General features: G+C 43.1%; 1 protein-coding gene across 1 annotated transcript in view; it reads right to left on the reverse strand.

Moving 5' to 3' along the window:
- TGFBR2 (transforming growth factor beta receptor 2) overlaps positions 1–15,105 on the reverse strand; it is a 92,285-nt gene that overhangs the window by 37,993 nt on the left and 39,187 nt on the right. The window lies entirely within an intron of this gene.

Raw genomic sequence — 15,105 nt, forward strand, 5'->3', positions numbered from 1 at the left:
GTTTTATTCCAATTGTACATATTTCAAAACTAAGCTATTGCCTCACCTCACATCCCATTGCAGAGTCTCCTTTAGGTTATTTCCTCCCTACCTCTCTCCCCAACAAAAGGGTCTTACATGTAGTCTAATCCAGTATGACAACCTCTTCCAGAATATTCCTGAAAGGTACAGAGGAAACCTCTGTCGTAAGTGTTACGACAGAGGGACTCCACTCTTCTATAAATCATCCCATAATCTAACCCCAATAGACCTATTAGGAGAAAGTCTCAACATTGGGATATTTTAAAATATATTCTTTATAATCAAATATGGCCTTCCCCTAAGTCCACTTACTGGCTTTCGTGCTATTCTCTAAAGCAAAAGACAATGCAATGACTCCTCCTTCTATGGGATGGCAGCTCTCAAACTGCTGTTAGGCATTTAACGCATTTCCCTAAATCATCTCATTTTCAAGCTGAACATCTCTGCCTCCTTCAATCACTCCTAAAAAGACCTATTTATCAGACCCTAAAGTCTGGCACGTTTATCGGACTCCCGCCTGCCAGCGTGGAGCAGGCACCCCATACATGCCGGGTCTAAGTATAAAGTGATCTGGTCTCTGAAATCATTCTTGCTTCTCAAGATTCTCTGTGACGTTTCACCAGACCCAGCTCCAATACGTGGGACGTAATCCGTGTAGACAGGTAACAGTAGGACTCTCACCGTTCTTACCAATGAGCACAGACTACTGCTGGTCTGTGTGCTCTCGTTTCCTTTTGATTCTCTCCACCAGGTCACCCCAATTTCAGAATGACCTTGACTCCCCTCTAACCCCCTGGGTCTTTATCGCCTGAGCAGATGCCAAGCCAGCTTTCTGATAAGCTGCTCCTTTGCCATCAACTGTGTGGACAGACAGGCCTGGCTTGACGTGTATCTGTTCAGTTTCGTATCTCGGTCATTTCAAGCAGTTAGAACCCCGATCCTGTCCCTGCCGTTAGCATTCCTTCCCCTTTGCTGATCATCCTTCCTACGTGAAGAGAGAGCCTGAAACGTGCCGGGCTTTGCCCACAACACAATGACACGTCCTATGAATATCTATCCTCCACGGGCTGACCTGTGCTCTCTGCAGCAGGATTTTTTCATTTCCCTCTCTGCGTTAGAGTCCTCTGACCACTAACTTAGCTTGGGCTTTGTTAAGATCCCCCAGCTGCCCCGATTCTCTCATTCTTTTCCTGGCTGCCTGTCTGTATCATATCTTCCACCCTGTCTAGGGGCCCTTCATGTTTTCAGGAAACCTGAAAACAGAGAAAGAGGGCTTGAGTTACCCCACTATCCTCTCCAACAGGGAGACCCCCCGGCTTTAGAAAAGCACATCAATTATGCACATGATCAATACCTGTCATGTCACCGAAACACCTCCTGCCTCCTCTCTGGCTCCACCTGAACCACAGTGTGGTTGGGTTTTGGCACCCAGAGCCTGCCATCCACACCTTCAGGTTGCAAATGTGCCTGCCCTGAATGTATCATTTCACCAGTTCTAAAACCTCAGATGCCCACCCAGTGAGGCCCGTGGCCCCGTTCTGAGGTACTCGCTTGTAAAGTGTGGCAAGCACAGTGACATCCTGTATTAAGGAATCCTATTATTCCCCAGGGAGGGGGTGAACCAGGTGTGAGTTTGCTTGTTTTTCTTCTCCTCTAACCTGGAGGGCTGAATTTAGCTACTTCCTGTGGTGGTTACTGCTCTCTAATTGTTACCATCCTCTTTCAAGTTATATGTGGAACATGATGAAAAATACAAAAAGATGTGGCAGAACAAGCTGCCTTGAATTCAGTGGTTCCCAACACTGGCTGCATATTAGAATGTCTTGGTGGGTCGTTGTTTTTTTATTCCTGACACCAGGCCCCAGATCAATTAAATCTGAAACTGCAGAGCTAAGACCCAGTTAATGAGTCATTTTTAAAGCTTCTCAGGTGGTTCCAATGTGTGGCCAAGGCCGAGAACAACGACTTCGGCCTGACAGGAGACTGGGATGGAACCTGGGAAAAAAGAGAAGGCGTGGAAGGAATTTTAATCACTAAATTTAGGATCCATTGTTCCTGACACTGGAGAGAGTGGCATGAGGTGTATGTATTTTTTTAAAGTAAAGAAGCAAATATGAATTGTTTCTTTAAAAGTTAATATTAGTTTTTATAAAGCATAATTATTGCTGGGAACACTGAGATTTTACATAATTAGCAACGTGTAAGAGTTATTTGAGGATCAGAAAAGGTTTTCCAAGAGCCAGTTGGCCGGATGTCCAGCTGGAGGTAAATACAGCCTCTGGAGTTCAGGACGGGCGGACATGAGGGTCAGTTTCCCAGTGGTTAGCGAGCTCCAGTGTTTTTCCATTGGTGGGACACTGAGGTACCTGGAAAGTAGCAAACAGTCTCCCGGACCCTTTTTGCCATCACCCATCTGTGTGTTGTTTACAGAACACGAGAAGGCCACTGTGAGAGGAGAGACTGCAGACGTTTCACCACAGCTTCGCAGCAACGCCAGCCTTACTGGCTCAACTGTTCTATTGGTCACTCACATCTAGGGGATGGGGTTCGAGACAGACTGTGTCCTTAATGGATTCCACTCGGCTGTGATTCACGTCAGGATGAGGTTCCAGGGTAGAAATATTCGCAGCTGGCAACCACATCTGGCCTCAGAGCATCTTTGTTTACTTTGCTGCTTGGGGAAAAAAAAAAAACCCTACAGAAGCCAGTTGCTTTGCCTGAAGACACTTCAAATACATGCTAAGCCTCACTGGACTGAGTCACAGTGCCCTCTGGCATGTCCAATCTTTATAATTTCCTTGGCCAGACATGGGGCTGTATTCAGGGATTCAGAGGATGCTTCTAACTCATTCACAACCCAAGTCTCCTTCAGCACTGAATCATCCCCTCAAATAACTCATTTCTCTTCCCCAGAATGAGACGAGTGACTTGAATCCAGAATTTTCTTCCTCTTCTAACAACTTTTCTCCACCAAATTTCCACACTTAGGTTTCTTTTCCTTTTGTATTGAGACCAGAAAGTAAATCTGGTTTGTTTCTCTTGAAACAAAAAAGCACAGCTGGCGAGCCAGCTATTTTGAGTCGTGAGGGCGCAGTTCAAAGGCAGCAGCACACCCAAAGCCCAGAGCTGCCAGAGCACATATCATTCTGCTGGTTTCTTGCACGCAGGAACTCAGAGCTTCCCCCAAGAAGCCAGCTGCCGCATGCTGGAGCAGAACGAACACAAAATGAGGTCGGCAGCACGTCCAAGCCCTCCCCGACGCAGAACCCAAGATGAGTCCATACAGTACGCCAGGCGCGTGATCCACACCCGGAGTGGGTCTGCTGGATGGCGGGAAGCAACGTTATTAAGGTCACAACAGGTCCAGGGGGACCCAGCTGGCTGAGATGATCTGCTAGCAAGTTAAACAGAGACAGGAAACCGTGTGTCTGATATTGTAAAAAAAAAAAATCATTTGTCTTCCTGCCAGCTTTAGGCCTGCAAACCAAAGAGGCTGTTTTCATTTAAAAGAAACTCGACAACAATGAGAAAGGAAAGAAGGAGCATTTGTGGCTACCAGGAGTCCCTGTCTCCTGTCCCTTGCTCTCTGCCTCTCCAGGTCCTGTGGGGCCTGCAGGCAGCTTGTGGGTCAGCCAGGAGCATTTTACCACAGCAGGTGAACTCTGAGTCAGAGTGGTTTCTAGAGTCCTGGTTCCTAAGTTAACTAGATATAACTGACGTATTTACTGATAGTTTCATCCTGTTAAAAAAAAAAAAAAATCTCATGCAACCTAGAGATAGACACAGTAGTCAGGGGAAGACCAAAAAAAAGTAAACATGGGAGCTGGGATCAAGACAGATGGAAGGTAAATGTAGGAAAACAGGCAAGCAGGGGTGATGTCAGTATGCAAAGTACACGCCCACATATTTGCTAGAAGCATGACTGAAGCTTTTCTGGTAGTACTGTAGGGAGAAATACAACAAAACATGGTCATGTATGTCAGGGGGTGGCCTGAAGCCTTGTTCTGTAAATAAAGTTTTACTGGAACATGGTCGCATCCATTTGTTTACATACTGTCTGTGGCTGCAACAGGGGCTCTCTGGCCTGCAAAGCCCAAGGTATTCATGAACTGGTCCTTTACCAAAGAAGCTTGCTGATCCCTGCTCTACTTGAAGCTCTATATGCTTCAAAGTGTCCTTAAGGTCAGAAGCAAGTATGTCCTCATGAGGGGAATAATCTTTCCAAAGCAGAGAGCTGAGAGAAATTTCTCCTGGCTTCCTCAGCGAGGTGACAATACAATGCAGAGAACAGCTTCCTCAACAGCGTTCTTTACAGTGAACCTGTCCCTCTAATTCACAGGACTGTTGCTGAAGATGGATGGTACTTACAGACGAGTCAGCAGAAGGAATTTTCAGGAAGGAGAAGGCAACACGACATTGGTACAAAGTGCCTCACTCATCTGGCTAAATCCAAAGACAAGACATTTAAATCTAGGGGAACAATGGTAACTCTTTACAGCCAAAATTTATTGCATAGGTGTTCTGTGCCAGGTACTACTCTAAGTTCCCTACATGAATAAACACATTTATCCTCACAAGAATCCTGTTCAAAGTGAGCACTATTTCTACCCCCATTTTTCAGAGGGGAAAACTGAGGTAAATTGGTTCACCCAAGGACAAACAACTCATAAATGGCTTAGCTGAGATTTGAACCCAGAAAATCTCACTGGGTAGAGCACGATCTTCTCAAAAGATGAGCATCCGGCTGGGCGTCATTTATAAAGCTCGTTCCTAACCAGCCCGTGAATGGTATAGCCTCTGGTTGTGCTGCTTGCCCAGGACTGGCTGAATGGGGAGTCTGGGCACAGATTAGCAACCAGGCTTGTGTCCACATGGGGGTAAGACTGTTGTTAACAAGCACCCCGCACACAGCTGAACGTGGAGGGTTGATGGTACTCCCTGAAAAAAAGAGACAAGATTCTCCAACTCTCCTGTGGACAAATGGTGGAGAACCAACTGTGAAATCTTGGGAAATTCACACCACTCTCTAGAAATCCATTTCTTTGTCAGTAAAATGAAAAGTTTGGACGAGCTAACTGCATGGGCTTCATTTCAGCATAAAAAAAGTTACGACTCCAAAAAGACTAAGATGACAAGTCTTGGCAAGGATGTGGAGAAAAGGGAACCCCTCTGCAATGTTGGTGGGAATGTAAATTGATACAGCTTCTATGGAGAACAGTATGGAGATTCCTTAAAAAACTAAAAATAGAACTACCATATGACCCAGCAATCCCACTCCTGGGTATTTATCCAAAGAAATGAAAACAGGATCTCAAAGAGCTATCTGTACTCCCACGTTCACTGCAGCATCATTCATAACTGGCAAGACATGGAAGCGACCTAAATGTCCACCAAGGGATGAATGGATAAAGAAGGTGTGGTGTATATTCAATGGAATAGTATTCAGCCATGAGGAAGAGGGAAATCCTTCCATTTGTAACATCATGGATAGACTTTGAGGACATTATGCTAAATGAAATAAGACAGAGACAGACAAATACCTCATGGTATAATTCACATGTGGAATCTAAAAACAAAAAGCAAACTCACAGAAATGGTAAAACGGTGGTTGCCGTGGGCTGGGGGTGGGGGAAATAGGGAGAGGTTGGTAAAAAGGTATAAACTTCCAGCTCTAAGATGAATGAGTGATGAGAATCTAGTGTAAAACATGGTGACTATAGTTGATAACACTGTCTTGTACAGTTGAAATTTGCTAAGAGAGTAGAACTTAAATGTTCTCACACAAAAAGAAAAATATGTGAGGTGATGGATGTGTGAACTGCCTAGATGGAGGGAATCCTTTCACAAAGTATGTGTACATTAAGTCACCATGATGTACACTTTAAATATCTACAACTTTATTTCTTAATTATACCTCAGTAAATTTGAAAAAATGCTAGAACATGACGTCAAAAAAAAGTTATGACTCTAGGAAACAAGGCAACACACCTGAAAGCAGTTAGCACAGGTGGACCAACCACAGCAGGCTCTCACCCCAGGGCAGAGACCATCACTACTATTGTTCTAGGGATGTCCATGGTCTGGGCCTTGGGCATGGTGCCAGCTCCCCTGCACTTCAGCTAAGGAAGGGGGTGGGACTCTGGCCTTGAAACCAAACTTTTCAGAGTCCAGGCTTGAGTTTAATGCTAATTCCCTTTCCCTCATGGCCATGGAGACTTGCCATTTCCAGAAGAAGCAGTTCAGCTCTAAGTCAGGAGGAAAGGTGGGATGGCCAGGCATCCAGCCATCTGGGAGCTGGGAGCAGTCCAGAAGCATACCTCCTTCAGTCTGCCAAATTACCATCCTAACCCAGCAGATGACGATAACAAACAACTGAAGAGCAAACTGATTCAGGCGAACTCCTTTTAATGCCTCCCTATTCCTTGTCCAGGGCTCCCCCAGGCTACCAAACAACTCCCTCGTATCAACAGATCCAGTTCAGAACAACATCTTGTGAAATGCTTCTTGAAGGTATTCCTACATGTCTTCTTGCTTTGGGAAATAGTAGAGTATGATCCCATAGATAAAGTATGTGAACATTATCACGGAAACCAAAGAAATGTTCCTGAAAAGGCACCTCATCTTCTCCACGTGGAGCTCCATGCCAGCACAAAGTTTGTAACGCATACAAAAAGTGACTTCACTATCGCTATGGAAAAACACCCCCATTTCAGTGGGGAGTTCTGTTACACGAAAGGACAGAGTAAAGCATATTTAGCTCCTTTGCAAATGACCAGGTTTAAGACCAAATGTATTCCTCTTGGGCTGACTGATCAGCTGGGCAAGTTACCAGCAGGAAGCTAACAAGACCCATCTTTAGTGCTCTGGTTCCATTCCTAGCTGGCTGAGTTCACACCAGCGTTTTCACACTTCAGTGTGAGAACAGATCACCAAGGACACTGTTACAACACTGATACTGATGCAGTGGGTCCAGGAGGGCCCTGAGGTTCTGTTCTTCTACCCAGCTGCCCGGCAATGCTGCAGCTGGTCTGTGGACACTTGGAGTAGCGAGGGTTCCCCATTCAGAGGAGGGGTTCTCCTCAGCAGAGAGTGCGCTCCTTATCTGGAGGAATGAGGGAGAATGGAGGCACCTGCTGTGTACCAGCTGCCACGCTGGCCCTCCCAAGCTTCACCTCCTTCAATCCCCACAACATCCTGAGGCCACAGGTATCACTATCAGCACTAAGTGGTCAACAGCGGCACAGCCATTCAATGAGGTGGCCACGTGGCCCGAAGCAGCTTTCTGCTGAGAAAAGGAAGACAGAGTGAAGCCCTTTGGCAAGAACAGAAGTGCGATCGCCCCAGCACTGACCTGCACGGCACAGTGAGCCCTCCCATTTGTATTTAGCCACCTGCTACTGTGATTCTGCGTCACAATAGGAACAACGCTATCTGACTACGATGGAGGGATGTGGTTAGCTTTGATTACAAACTGTGGACTCGGTATGCTCCCCCTACCTCTGTGAAGGCACGTGGAGAAGAAAGAAGCTGCTCGAGGCACGAGTTAAAGCAACACAAACCCCTCCCAAACTCTTGCAGTGCCACACATAGGAGGTCTGAGTGGCCTGCTGCACACTGTGGTCAAGTCTCCACCACAGACCTCAGTGCTGGAACACACCAGAGGGCCGGACGGGCCTGGCTTCACATCTCAGGGTGAGCAAAAGTCCGCATCGGATATAAACCCCCAAATAATACCAGCAGCTAACAGATGGGGCACTGTCGTAAGCACTGCATGTAACAATCTAGCCACACCCCACCCACCCCCCGTTTTAGTTCCATTTTACAGACTAGGAGAGGTCAGGTAACTGGCCCAATGTGGCAAAGCGAACAAGTGGTAGAATGGGCCTTAAAATTCTAGAAACCCACCACAGACCCATCTTAACCATTACACTGGACTGTTTATTTCGTACCTAAAACAAGCAGAAATCATCTCCTTGCCTGGTACTCTGCAAATGAAGCATCTTTACTGCACTTGGAAACCATTTATGAAATGAATAAAACTGAGTGGTGTTTTGGATTCTTCAAGGCTTAATGAGCGATCCTACCCACATCATGATTTTGCAAAGTGGACATGTCATCTGCAAGTGAACAGGGAGCCGTTAGCTTGGGGTCCCCACCCCCATCCTGGGCTCACTTTGGTCCAGGAGCCTGACAGGGCTTGTTTGAGTGACAGCTGTCACCAGGACATCAATAAGGACCCAGACAAATGCCCTCTCTTCTAACCGGAATCATAGGGCTTGGTGAGCTCAGGGGGAGATAATGACTTCCTCAGAATTCTACACATCTTTCACCAAGCAGGAATCATCAGACAGGACAGGGAGACCTGACTTTCGGAGAGCAGATGGAAGAGCGGACCCCGGCCTCATTCTAATTGATCTAATTTAGGGAAGCAGGGAGCCACCGGGCATAGCACAAGGCCCCACTGGGGGGTTTGGGGGGAAAAGATAGGTACCTGGTTCAAAAAGAAAGACAGCAAGGTCTCTTTAATTCCTTTGTTTTGGAACATTGGTTTCAAACTCATGAAAGCTGGCAACGCCCTTCTGTGATTCACATCTTCTGCTGAAGCTTGGTACACATGGCAGGTAAAGGAGAGCTGATTTACTCCCTTCTCCCTCAGTTCCTCAGAGCAGCCCCTGATGCCCCTAGGAATACAGACTTCAAACCCTGTACTAGAGACACAGACCTTGGTGAGAGTCTGCAGACCAAACCTGTAGCCCAGCTCTGCCACTAACTAGCTGAGTAACTACAGGCAAGTCACCTAACTTCTATGTTCCTGGCTCTCTGCCATCATCACCAGGGGACAGTAATCTAATCATCTTTCTGGGCCTTAAGACAATTATCTCAACGAATCTTCAATATCTTCAATACATTCTCTGCACATTTCTCAGGTATAGAATGTAAAGGTGCTTCGACAAGGTGAACAAGACCAGAGGCATACAAGCCATCACTACACACCAACCTCTGGGAACCTGAAAGGAGTGAAGATGGGAGGACTGGTGGCTTGTGTAGAGGCCCATCCTCCCCCAAACCACCTGCCAGGCTTCAGGCTTTATGCCAGGCGTACAGACAAGCAACATGGAGCAGGAGAGAAAATCAGTGCTGAATAATACAAAGAGGTGGCATTTGTCCCCCCCCCTCCTTTTTTTTTTGGTAGAATAGGCCTGGGTGCCTATAGAGGCAAAGGAACACAGTGGTATCTTGTTGTCTGAGGCCGGGCTGTCCCACCTGTCCATTCTTTGGAGGACTGAAGTCATGGCCTCGGTTAAGTAAACGGAAATCACCAAATACAGGAAGAAAGCAACCAAATTTCTAAAATGAGGATAAAAATCCCAATGATGATGGAAAAAGGGAATAAGGGAATTTACTGGGAGTCACAAAAATGTTCTGTATCTTGATTGTGGTAGTAGTTACACAGCTATATATATTAGTCACAATTCAGTAAAAATAGTATCTTCAAACGGTGGATTTTATTTTACGTAAATTATACATCAATGAATCTGACTTTTTAAAAAAATCTCAATGATATGATTTACCAAGTTTAGGATTTCCATGCAGAGTCCATGCAGAAAAATCTCTCTGGATGATCACAGACCAAGAGGAGGCTTTCTTTTCACTGTATCCAGTTTGTCGAATTTGAATTTTTTAATATGTACATATGTTATCTGTTTAGAAAGACAGAGATAGAGAGAGTGCAAGAAAGAAGGACATAAAAAGAGAAGGAAGGGGGAAAAACCCTCACAGAAGTTGTATTTTATACACAGCCCATTATGAATCCTAGCTATGCCACCACTAGTCATGGGATCCTGGACAAGGCGTTACAGTTCTCTGAGCTTGGTTTTCTCATCTATAAGATGGGGATACTAGCAGTGCCTACCTCATGGGGTGGCTATGAAATTAACTGAGGCCAGGCCATCACAGGGGCTTAGCAACAAACACAGCAACTACATTCCCTCTGAATGTCAGCTATCATTCATAGTAACACTGAAAATAAAGATCTACATTTAAAGAGTAAATCTTGTGGCTCAACTTTTTTTCCCTCACATATTTAAGAAAAATGTAAGACGTAAGTAATCATTATCCATTGTTCGTAGATCAGAAAGCAACAGGAACAGAGTGCTATCCTAATAAAAATACTATACAGAACACTCCAGAGAGCTTTTGTGTTCCCCATCTTATTTGACTTGGAGTAGAAAAATAAAAATTGCTTCAAGAGTTTTCCCACCTTATAAACCTGATCAAGGAGGTGAAAGACTGAGAACTATACTGAGAACTGAGAACTATATGCTGAGAACTATAAAACATTAATAAATGAAACTGAAGATGATTCAAAGAAATGGAAAGATATGTGCTCGCTCTGGCAGCACATATACTAAAATTGGAACAATACAGAAATGGAAAGATAACCCATGCTCTTGGATTGGAAAAATTAATATTGTTAAAATGGCAATACTACTCAAAGCAATCTACATATTTAATGTAATCCCTATCAAATTACCCATGACATTTTTCACAGAACTAAAACAAATAATCCTAAAATCCATATGGAACCATAAAAGACCCAGAATTGCCAAAGCAATCCTGAAGAAAAAGAACAAAGCAGGAGGCATAACCCTCCCAGATTTCAGACAATGCTACAAAGCTACAATAATCAAAACAGCATGGTATTGGCACTAAAAGAGACATACAGATCAATGGAACAGAATAGAGAGCCTAGGAAAAAAAACCCACACACCTACAGTCAATTAATCTTTGACAAAGAAGGCCAGAATATAAAACGGGAAAAAGTCTCTTCAGCAAGTGGTGCTGAGAAAGTTAGACAGTTGCATGTAAATCAATGAAGTTAGAACACACACTTTCACCATACACAAAAATAAAATCAAAATGGTTTAAAGACTGAAACATAAGACATGACACCATAAAACTAGAAGAGATCATAGGCAAAAAATTCTTTGACATAAATTGTACCAGGGTTTTCTTAGGTCAGTCTCCCAAGGCAAAAGAAATAAAAACAAAAATAAACAAATGGGACCTAATCAAACTTACAAGCTTTTGCACAGCAAAGGAAACCATAAACAAAACGAAAAGACAACCTACAGAATGGGAGAAAATATTTGCAAATGATGCGACTGACAAGGGCTTAATTTGCAAAATATACAAACAGCTCATACAACTCAACAACAAAAAAAAAACCCAATCGAAAAATGGGCAGAAGACCTAAATAGACATTTCTCCAAAGAAGACATACAGATGGCCAACAGGCACACGAAAAGATACTCAACACTGCTAATTATTAGAGAACTGCAAGTCAAAACTACAATGAGGTACTACCTCACACCAGTCAGAATGCCCATCATTAAAAAGTCTACAAATAACAAATGCTGAAGAGAGTGTGGAGAAAAGGGAACCCTCCCACACCGTTGGTGGGAATGTAGATTGGTGCAGTGTAGAAAACAGTATGGAGCTTCCTCAGAAAACTAAACATAGAATTACCATGTGATATAGCAATCCCACTCCTGGGCATATATCCAGATAAAACTATAATTCAAAAAAGATACATGCACCCTTATGTTCACAGCAGCACTATTCACAATAGCCAAGACATGGAAACAACCTAAATGTCCATCAACAGATGAATGGATAAAGAAGATGTGGTACGTATATACAATGGAATACTACTCAGCCAGAAAAAAGAACGAAATAACGCCATTTGCAGCAACATGGATTCAACCAGAGATTATCATACTAAGTGAAGTAAGTCAGAAAAAGAAAGACAAATACCATATGATATCACTTATATGTGGAATCTAAAATATGACACAAATGAACCTATCTATGAAACAGAAACAGAATCACAGACATAGAGAACAGACTGGTGGTTGCCAAGAGGGAGGGAGTTGGGGGAGGGATCGACTGGGAGGTTGGAATTAGCAGATGTAAGCTTTTATATATAGAATGCATAAACAACAAAGTCCTACTATATAGCACAGAGAACTATATTCAATATCCTATGAGACCCAGCAATCTCACTACTGGGCATATACCCAGAGAAAACTATAACTCAAAAAGACATTTGCACTCCAATGTTCATTGCAGCACTATTTATAATAGCCAGGTCATAGAAGCAACCTAAATGCCCATCAACAGATGAATGGATAAAGAAGATGTGGTAGATATATACAATGGAATATTAGCCATAAAAAGGAATGAAATTGGGTCACTTGTAGAGACGTGGATGGACCTAGGGACTGTCATACAGAGTGAAGTAAGTCAGAAAGAGAAAAACAAATATCGTATATTAACACATATATGTGGAATCTAGAAAAATGGTACAGATGAAACTGTCTGCAAGGCAGAAATAGAGACACAGAAGCAGAGAACAAACATATGGACACCAAGAGGGGAAAGTGGGGGTGGGATGAATTGGAAGATTGGGATTGACATATATTGACATATATATACTAACTAATATGTATAAAATAGATTAACTGATGAGAACCTGCTGTATAGCACAGGGAACTCCACTTCGCTGTACAGTAGCAACTAACACAACATTGTAAAAGAACTATACCCCAATTTTTAAAAAATCCCGTGATAAACCACAATGGAAAAGAATATATTAAAAAATGTGTGTGTGTGTGTATATATATATATATACACACACACACATATGTACATAACTGAGTCACTTTGTTGTACATCAGTAATTAACACAACATTGTAAGTCAATTATACTTCAATTAAAAAAAAAGTTTTCATTCCTTAATATAAAGAAGAGATGGTGACAATAAGAGAAATGGACCCCAAAGTGTTCTTCCTAATACCTGATGTTGTAGGGGATGAAAATATCCCCCTACAACAAATAGAGAGAAGAGAGATGGTTATTTTTAAGCATACTCCCTGGCGCATTTTAGAAGACTCTGAAATCACTCAAATATCTGAGTCATCCGCTGTGCTGGATTTCTTGAGTTGTACAATGAGAAACCACCTTTATGCTGATTATCTCACCTCATAAAGAAACAGTCTGATAATGAATAAGAGGGAAAACATGAATGTGGGCCCATGATTATCACATGAGTTGAAAATACGCTGAAAACTGAAGTCATAAATACCTTAAGAGCTTATAGTAATATACATATATATAAAATATATCCAACTTGCAAGCCATTTATCAACTTTTGTCCCCTTTGAATGAAATAAATTCTTCCATTGTGGATAAGCCAGTATGCAAAAGGAGAGAAAAGTTTCATAGATGGTAATAAACATGTCTGGATATTCCACTATTAGGGATTAATTCCTTTGGCTTAGTCTGGGCCTTGTTTTTAAAGGTGAAGTACTTGGGGAAGGTTAACATGGTAAACCAGGATATCAAGGTTACCATGTTTTAGTGTGATTTAATCTAGTTACAATGTCCCTCCTAACTCAAATTACATAAGGAAAATGAGAGACATGGAGTGCCTGTAGGACGAAAAAACAGGAGAGGGGAGTGATTTTGTAAAGTGTTGCGCTGACAAGATGTACATGCCTGCCTTTGTACACTGAGAAATTGGCACAGGTGGGGTGTAGAACAGGAAGGGAGGGAAACTGGCTGAAGGACACACGGAGAGCAAGAGGTGGGTCTGCAATGCCCATGAGCACCATACACAAAGCATGAGACTCATCACTTTCCATATTTGGGACACACACAGTAGCAGGGATAGTGTGTCGACCCAGCACTTGTGTTCCAAAAGGAGTTTTTATTGAATTGGACCTATTTGGGGCTAAAATAACCTTTCCCCATACTGAATTTATATTCCTAAAATCAAGAGAATATTATTTGCATCATCAGCCTGGAAAAATTAAAAGGCTTATAATCTCCAGTGCTGGAGAAAGTAGATGGAAATTCATATGCTTATATATCTTCTGGGGGAGGAGAACAATTTAATAGTGGCTATCCAAATTTAAAATGTGCATACCTCTGATCCAGAAATTTCATTTCTAGAAATCTATCTTGCAGAAATACTAGCACAAATGTATAAGATGTTTTTACAAAGATAGTCAATGTAGCATTAAGTGGAAAACTGGAGACACCTAAAATAAGCTACCAACTTATTTGGGAATAAGTTAAGAATGGTTAAGTCACTCATAGAAGATATGCCATATTATGCAATTCTGGACAACAATTAAAAGGTGTACAATATATCTACATATATTGTCTTGTTTAGGAAGAGAAGTAAAAGTGGGTGGGTGAAAAAAAGTATTGCCAGGTAATATTTATAGTATGATCAACTGTTTGCATGGAAAGATGGATGAGTGGGTGCAATGAATGGTTGGACAGATGGACAGATAGATGGACAGACAGATGTACAGATGGATGGTGGATGGATGGACAGATGGATTGGTGTTTGAGTGGATGGACAGATGGACAGGTGTTTGGATGGATGGACAGATGGACAGATACATGGATAGATGAACAGAGAGATGGATGGACAGATGGACAGATAGATGAATGGATACACAGACAGATGGAGAGATGGATAGGCAGATGGAGAGATGGAAAAGTGGGTGGATGGATGGATGGGCAGATGGATGGATGGGCAGATGGAAGATGGGAGGGAAGGTAGGAGGGAGAGAGGGAGGGAGTAGGGAAAGAGGGGAGGGAAGGAGGGATAATATTGGGTTGGGCAAAAAGTTCATTTGGCTTTATGTGGAAGATGTTACAGAACCCAAACGAACTTTTTGGCCAACACAATATGCGTGATGGATAGAGACAAGTGTGCATCCAACAGGCTATCATTACTGAGGTTAATGTACTTTCCCCTTTAGACAAATCCTAGGAGTATGTACACACAACAACTTGAGTTAAAGTCTCCCTCCTGAATCATACAGCCTCCTCCCAACTCTGGACCAGTCGTTCTCAAACTTGAGCTGCCTCAGAATCACCCTGGGCCCGCACCCAGAGTTTCTGGTTCCACAGTCAGGGGTGGCACCCTGGAATCTGCATTTCTAACAAGTTCTCAGGTGATGCCACTGCTGCTGTTCCAGGCACTGCGCTTTGAGAACCACTGC

The sequence above is a fragment of the Leucopleurus acutus genome (assembly GCF_964270905.1).
Source record: "Leucopleurus acutus genome assembly, chromosome: 10".
NCBI classification, from domain to species: domain Eukaryota; kingdom Metazoa; phylum Chordata; class Mammalia; order Artiodactyla; family Delphinidae; genus Leucopleurus; species Leucopleurus acutus.